At 39.5% G+C, this 8,588-nt stretch overlaps 1 long non-coding RNA gene across 1 annotated transcript in view; it reads right to left on the bottom strand.

Moving 5' to 3' along the window:
• Nucleotides 1-4,585: 4,585 nt before the first annotated feature.
• Nucleotides 4,586-8,588, bottom strand: part of LOC138443621 (uncharacterized) — a 101,589-nt gene continuing 97,586 nt past the window's right edge. Inside the window, exon 5 of the long non-coding RNA XR_011258225.1 lies at nt 4,586-6,751. This is a non-coding gene — a long non-coding RNA (uncharacterized lncRNA). The remainder of the gene's footprint in view (nt 6,752-8,588) is intronic.

Genomic DNA, 8,588 nt, shown 5'->3' with positions numbered 1-8,588 from the left:
ACTTTCACCTTGCGATCAATTCATGCACCTACCTTAAGGTGATGTGCTTAGCTTCTTCTCTGTCAGGAGACGATCAGTAGGTACAGGTCAGACTGTTTGAATATATCAGAGAGCTTGGAACACCTCCAAAGATGGTATTCCATCTTTGTGCTGAGAACTAGGCCCTCCCCATGGTTAGGAATCACTTGGCCTGTTCATTACTGGAGCTCAGTAAAGTGTGTATTGATTTTTCTCCAAAAGATTTACCAGTCTGAAGCAGAAGCCTTCTAACAAAGATAAAATATTAATAGTATTAAAAAGGTACCAGACTCAATTTTTGTTATTATAAAGGCCAAGAAACTGTTAAAAATGTTAAAAGATGGGTGGGGAGTTCTAAGCCAACCAAGCTGCTAGTAGTATTGGGCGTAGTGGTCTCTAAACTTGAGTTGAAGAGAGGATTCTCAGTTTGTTCTTAACACGGTTGTCAGGGGATGCTTTGTTGAACTTTAACAGTTATGTTCCAATTTAACTTGCCTGTTTGTAGCATTTTAGAGAAATAGTCCAGTTATTTTCAGGTTTTAAATTATATCTACACACCTACATTTATCTATGTCTATCTGTGTATCTATTAGCTATCTATCCATCTATCTAAGAGTGAAAAGAAAGATATTTATTAAGGGAGGACAGAAGAGTGGGAGGAGAAGCAAAGGCGAGGGACAGAGGGAGAAGAGAGGGAGGAAGTCAGGAGGAAGGGGAGGACAGTGAAGGCAAAAGGGAAAGCCGTGCAGTTAGGCTTGGGAGCAACATGGGTCTAGGTTAGAATCCCAGCTCTTCCACTTTCAAGGGATGCCAAACCAGTGAAAGTTTTCTCATCCTCATTAAAAAAAAATTTAATTTATTTTAATTGGAGGATAATTACTTTACAATATTGTGATGGTTTCTGCTTTACATCAGTATGAATCAGCCATAGGTATACATGTGTCTCCTCCCACCTCCCTCCCCACCATTTTACAGATAGGGAAACCAAGGCTGAGACTGGAAACTATAAAATGAGGATGAGAAAACTTTCACTGCAGTGTTTTCCAGAGAATTAGGCGAGCACAGATGTGTGAAGAGGAGTCCCAGCACATCCATCAGTTAAGTGTGGACGCCATGATGACTGGTGCCAGCAGGAGTTATGTATCTCTTTGAAAGGACGTGCTTTCTTCCCTGGGGCCTGGGCTTGGAATCTCTTGAAAGTGGAGCCCAGGTGTCAACCCACCTGAAAAGGTAGTACTGACGTGCTGGGTGCCAGGGCATTTCTGCTGCAGAGGATGCCAGGATTCCTGTGGTTTCATCGGGTGCACCACGGAGGTGCAGCCAACCACCAATGAACTTTCCACAAAGACAGTTTGCTTCACACGGATCTCCATCCATAACCTTTACTGGTCTCTGTAGAGTCATTACGACCATTAGGCTGTGGACTCAGCACTGCTTTAGCTCTTAAGTTAATACAACCGAGACTTTTTTACTTTCCTATTGGGAAGGAACATGTGCCATTTTAGTGATTTCTTAGATCATTCCATAAGTAAATCAAATATTCTTTCAAGCCCAGTTATCAAAACTGTGTCCTCTGATACCACGTCTTCCATCAAACTGCAGTAATCCAGACCAACACATTTTAAACCTCTGCTATCTCCTAATACCATCCCTACTAGATAGAGTAATTAAATTTGTACTTTTTTTTTACAAGTCGTACTCAATAAATCTGAATAAATTAACAACGCATTACTAAGACTGCTACATTAAATTTGCATAGTGCATTTAATGAATATGCAACTGCAAGTGAAAAGGTCTGCTACTGCGAACCTCCCACATTAGCATAACTACTTCCAGCATGTTTCTTAAATAATGCACTCATTTGCACATCACTGACTTGGCTAATTCTAACTTCAGTCAGGGTAGCCTTGTAATTAAGACTCTTGCTTTAATTTTTAATGAAGTTTATGTTACATCAATCCTGACAGTAATGAGGGGACATGGAAACAAAAAGGCTGCTAATAATTAAATTCACAAACCAGTTTGAGGGATAATAACTCCTGAGGAGAAATTACATGACTAATTATTAATTAAATATTCATACTATTGCACAGCCATCTCACTTAACTGCTCTTCTTGTTGGTAATAATATTGAGCTGTGGATGACTTTTGCCAACCATTCGGAGTTTAAGGTCTCTGGTTAATTTTAGTGTGCTGTTAATCAATATGACACAAAAAATAAAATTGTTTTAATTGGTATCATTTTATTGTGTCTAAATATTACTACAGTTGGTTTAGTTTGTGGAGAATTAATCTAGTTAGTCGGTGCCTGTTTTATGGAAACATAAATCCAGTTTATATCCATAAACATCTAATGGCAGGACAACTTGACCTTTTTTTTTTTTTTGTAACATTACTGTTTACAGATAATTACACCAACTCTTTAAAAGGTTATTTAATAGCTTTGCATTTATCACAGTAAAATGAAAAACATGCAATATTATTTAACTCCAGCCTGTTCTGAGGAGGTCTCTAAGACCCCCATTTACCCCCGCTGAAAAGTAAGCAATATTAATGTGTGGGTTTTTAGGAAACGTATGAGAGTTTTCTTTGAATGTGTACAGATTTACTGTTTGGGTCTGGATCGGCAAATGTCTAACTCATAACTGAGATGTGATCTGATAAGGAAGAAAATGTTTCTTGTTATAACTTCCCATTGCAAGAAAACATAAGGATGGAGGTTTTATGAGTCTGGAGATCAGAAATGGCAACAATTTCCCTACAAAATTCAGTAAACAAACATTACAAAGCCAGAGAAATTACTATGATGAGACCTAATTGGCTGCAATATTTATTGTAGACATACTTTTTCCCTCTTCTGTTTTCAAAGCAGTATTTAGGCATCTGCATTTCTAACGAGAAAGTCCCCATCTGTAGGCAAGTTTAGCTATGACAGGAAAAGATCAACAGTATTTAACTGGATAACATTAATCATTAAATTTAAACAGATCATGACATTTGTTTAAAGCTCTGATAAATTCAGAACAAGAAGCTTCATGAGACCATTATGTGTATTATAAAATTAAATACTCATAGGAAAGGGATCATTTTATCCTGCAGGTGCCTTTGGAAATTCTGGGCCAGGGCAAACATTTAGTTTGTCTAATAATTCAAACTAGGTGATTCATCAAAGTGGACCAAGTCTGTGGCCATCAACTGTGGGGCAAGGATTTCCCTCAGCTACTCCTGTCACTTTACTACAAACTGACAGGTTTGTAGGGCATCATTGCTGGACTTGGTGTGTATCAATTGCTCCATTTTACTAAATCTTAAAAATCTTTTCAACTTTTCTTTTTAAATCTACTCACTTAAACTAACACCTGAAGGCAATTGGGAAAGACTACTTGCCGTGAAATAATTTACAGGCACAGGTCAGTGTAAAGATGTTACAGTAGGGTCTGGGTCACTGGTCTTGCTTTTTAATGCATTCATTTCAGGAAACTTTCTATGTACCTGAATGGCAGTAAGACCTCCAGACTGGGCAAAGTGAAGGCACAGAAGCAACCAGGTTCATGGGTTAAACTCTGGGGTTCTTGTTCTGTTCTGGAGGAACATGCAGAGTCCTGCCTGTTGCTGTGTGCAAGCTATATCTGTCCCAGGTCTAGAAGATGGAGGGAACCATCCGATACCAAGGAGGCCTTGCTGACCAGAAAGACCCCATCATATCCTTGCAGGGATGTGACCAGAGTGCCAGAGAGAGTTCGAACTTGAAAACCAGATGCACCTTGGTTCCCGTCTCCCTTGGCCTTAGTGAGCAGCTTGAATAACATCGCCTGTCTGAACCGTGCTTTCCTTTTCTGAATGGGGATGCTCATGTCACCTCGGCAGGTTGCTGTGAGAATTAGTCACATAGGCAAGTGCTTAACTCTGCGCCAAGCTCAGGAGAGACTATCGCAAAATGCCAGTGATCCTTATCCTTGCTCGTCCTCCCAAGGAAGACTGTCAGAAAGTTTGCCATTGGAGTCACTCCTCTGAGATAAAGAACACTGTCTCAAGGACTCCTTTTTCCTTTTCTTTTTTAAAAATGAGACTATATACCTTGAAAGGGATTGGCAGATATAAAGTCAGCTCTGGTCACCAAAACCTTTGTGTGAGTTAATGTACCAGTTCTGTTTTTTTCTGTAACAAAGACAGAGAGGGCAGTACTAGAGAGGTGAGTTAGCAGAAAGAGAAGGGTTGAAGTGGAAGAGGAGGATATGGAAAGGGGAGGTGGAATTGTGAGGGGAAAATATTATGTATGTTTGAGCTGTTTAATCACAAAGGTACAATAAATGGAACTCTAAGAAAAAAAATGAAAATAAAAACCTACCTGGTGGATATGGATTCCAATGTTCTTGAGCTTCAGTCCTGTAAAATGACAACTATTAAGAGTCTGATGACCACGCATCCCTATTTTTCTAGAATGGCTTAATTTCAGTTCCCCTGGTATCTCTCAGGGCTTGTTTGGAGGAAGGGGGGAGAGGTAGTATGTCATAAATTGTCTCCAGTGACAGGCCCATGTTATGATGGGAAAAGAAGGAAGGACACATGGCTTCAATAAGTATTTAATGAGCATCATCAGATACCTATCTTAAATGCCAAGTACCCCAAAGAGAAAGCCTTTTCTCCCACCTGTTTTCTCCACACTCCTTAGCAGATTGTCCAAGAAATCACCACGCACAGCTACTTTACCTGTAGCCATACCAGGGTGGGGCAGCTTGACGCAAGTTCCTGGTGTCTGGCTCTCTCTGGCCCTTTTCTAGGGAGATATGTGATGAAGATACAGATTCTGAGTTGGATAAATTCCAGCCCCCTCACTCTACTTGCTGTGTGACGTGGATAACTTGTTTGACCTCTCCAAGCCTCACGTGTAGATGGCGAGGCCACTGTGTGCCTCATGGGATGATGTTGAGGGTTACAGGACATCCGTGTGAAAAGGTCCAGGCACACTGTAACTGCACATACCAATCCCTTTTCTCTAGCTCAGGATCAAGCCTGATCTCCTTGTGAGGCACAAGGACTTATTGCTGGAGGAGATTTACATATGGATTTCAACGTTCTTGAGTCTGTTTCTATAATACCACATTTATCTTTTTTTTCCTTGATCAATCATCTAGGTTTTCAAGGTGAGGCTTTATTTCAATTCTGCAGTCCAGTGGTTTGTCTAAAGTGTCATGAGGATTAGAAAATTATTCCTAAAACAACAATATCTGGTACATAGCAAGTATAGTGCTAAGTCGCTTCAGTCATGTTCAACTCTTTGCAACCCTATGGACCATAGCCTGCCAGGCTTCTCTGTCCATGGGATTCTCCAGGCAAGAATACTGAAGTAGGTGTAAATAAACTAAAATCTTAAAATCATGAATCCAATCCATTCTTATTTGTACCCTTTCTTCATCTGTCCACATAGTCCATGATCAATAAATGGCAGACATAGATACAGTTTCTTACCTCTGTGCTTTTGCAAATGTGGTTCCCTTTGACTTGAGTGACTTTCTTTTTCTACTCAACCACCTGTCAAACTCCTATTCATACTTCAAAACCCAAATAAACAACTACTTCTTCCATAAAGGCTTCCTTTACATTTCTTCTCTTGTCACTATTTTTTCTGTGCTTCCTCCATAGTGTGCCCATCCTTCTATTACAGTTTGCCCTCTGGGCTATAGGTAATCTATTTTCCCTTTTCCTACAAGAGAAGGACTATGTACAGAATTTGTATCCCCAGTTCCTTGTATACTGCAGGGCACACTTGGCACTGCTCAGATATTTGTGGACTCAAAATTGAATTCATGTGACATACAGCAATTCCATGATTATTTCATAGACATGAACATCAGAATTTCAATATACATCTGATAGTAACACAGTAATTAATGGACAAAATGTTTCTTTCTTCTTTTTCTCTTTTTAAGAGGCCATGGTAATAAGATACAAGCAGATGTGTGAAAGTGGAATGAAGGTGGGAAAAGGTGAGGAAGAGAGTGATGTGTACATTATAAACAGCAATTTCCTACAAGTTAGGATCAATGAAACCTTCATTGACATCATCAGTGGTTATGCAGTAACAAATTTAAAATTCCTGAGTTTTAATTAAAAGAACCACTAAATGTCTCAAGTCAGTTGGCACATATGTACATTTTTTTCCATGGTTATAAAATTATCTGTCATGATGTTGAGCCTGAATCCAAGAGTGTTTGTAGGCCACAATGTTGACATCTTTCCTCATTATTCCAAGAACCAGAAGCTGTAAACAACAAGTAATGATTTTAACTCAAGATGCATGGATGCTTGCTAGGAACGGACAGGTAGATGATACACTCCCAAAGCAGCTGACCGACCACCACCGTCTCCTGAGCGTTTATGATACGGCCAACATAGGAGATACGGAGCCCGCGGTCCAGTGCTGCACCTTTTCACGGCGAGAAAAGTCTTCACAGAGAGGATATCTGAAGTCAGGAAGAAGTGCTGGAGTTCAGAATGAAGAGGGAAAATCACCTCAGGCTAGCATGCTGCTTTTCATCCTCTTGTCCCAGAATCATTGACCAGCTCCCTTAGATCAGTTCTCTGCCGCTTTCTCTTCTGTCAAAGACAGTCATGTGCAGAGGTTAAGAGCTCAGATCCAGGCATTTCCTGGTGGTTAGGACTTCACACTTCTATTGCAGGGAGCACCTTTTTGAGCCCTGGTTGGGGAACTCAGATCCTGCAAGCCACGGAGCTGCCAAAAAAAGAAAGCTCAGATCCAGAGTCACCTTCCTCGGTTCAAATCCTAGCTCTTCCCCTCGTTAGCTGTGTGACCATAAACACATTACTTCATCTCTGTGCCTCATCTCTTGAACAGGTATTGCTAAGAGAATAATACTTTTAGTGTAGTATCATTTTCAAATTGGAAAAACACCATATTCTTGTGTGAGAACAGAGAAAGAGTGGTAGGATACAAATTATATGTTAACACTGAATATCTGTGAGTGGGGAAAATTGTTAATATTTTCTTTATTCACCTTGATATTATTTTTAAAATCCAATAAAATAACTAAAAAGAAAAGAATGGGAGATTGAGGAAATGATATCCCTTCTGTTTCTAAAGAGGATTTTTGACTGATTCCAGGAAAAATTAACATATAAGTATAGTGAAATGAAGCTAGAGGTGATATTAGTACCAGGAATTTTCTACAATAAGCATATATCACTTTAATAATGAGGAAAAAATTAAAACTAAAAATGAAGGAAAATTTTCTCCACCAAATGGTGCCGCTCTCTAGTCTTGTGTTTGTTATTCTCAACATTGTATAAATTACAATAGTTGCATTCACTAAAGGAAATATGGAAAACTCTCAGCTGTGTCAAAAGAAGGAAAAAATATTTCATCCCTATTTACATCATCCAAAAGCAATTGCTTTTGGTATCAGAGTGTATTTGTTTTCTGGCTTTTCCCCATGTATACATGTTTTTGATGATAATACTGTGAATACACACAGTACCTATTGACTTCTGGTTTCTGGCCTGCTTGCTTCAATCCCAGCCAGCTAACATAGGCAGTAGCTTGTATAGAACATGCCTTCCAGGCAACAATTCTCTCAGTGTGTCCCAGTGACTGTGTGGAGGGAAAAACATTGGATTGAGTGCAACAAAACCAAGGGAGAAAAAAAAACTCTGCAGTCTCCTGGCACATATGGATACCTTCTTTTCACGGTTAGAAATTGTCTGTCAAGATATTGACGGCTGTGCCTCTCACATTCCTCTCACATTTACACATGGAATTTCTTATCATAAGGAAGGTGCCTCATTGTCAAAGCCACTGGGCAAAGGGAGTGCTCAGTGTAGCTGATATTTTTTTTAATTAATTTTTATTGAGTATAGTTGCCTTATAATGTTGTGTTAGTATCTACTGCATAGCAAAGCAAATCAGCTATACGTATACATATATCCTCTCATTTTTTGGATTTCCTATTTAGGTCACCACAGAGCACTAAGTAGACCACCCTGGGCTATACAGTAGGTTCTCATTAGTTACCGGTTTTACAGTGTGTACATGTTAATCCCAGTTCATCAGCCCCAGTATAGCTGATATTGAAGCCAGAACCCTACTTTGCAACCTCCCATGATGTTCTTGGCCTCCTCACTCCTGGAGCCAAAAGTGTACAGATTATTCCAACTTTGCCCACCTCTCCTTGATTTGTTTGTCTCTCCATAAAATGCTATGGAAATGCACACCTTTTTATAGATTCCTTAACTTCATTCATTTTATATCTACTGACCTACTTCGATCTCTTTCCTTCCTCCAATACAGTCGATTCCTACTCTGAATCCTCTCTTTGATCAATGCTGTCCACACAGTGTTGTCCTGCTTCTTGCTTCACTATGACAAAAGTATTTGCTGATCTTATTCATCATCTCAGTAATATCACTTGCAGCGGTTATATGTTTGATAGACTAAGTCACGGTTTACTCAAATATCCTCTAATTGGTTGCACACTTGTGTTGTTCCAACTCTCCACTGTTGGGAATGGAATTGTAAAAAATATTTTATAGCATGAAACTTTAAAAACTTTTTA

Source organism: Ovis canadensis, chromosome 7, assembly GCF_042477335.2.
Source record: "Ovis canadensis isolate MfBH-ARS-UI-01 breed Bighorn chromosome 7, ARS-UI_OviCan_v2, whole genome shotgun sequence".
Classification (NCBI taxonomy): Eukaryota; Metazoa; Chordata; class Mammalia; order Artiodactyla; family Bovidae; genus Ovis; species Ovis canadensis.
This window is presented reverse-complemented; position numbering and strand designations above follow the sequence as displayed.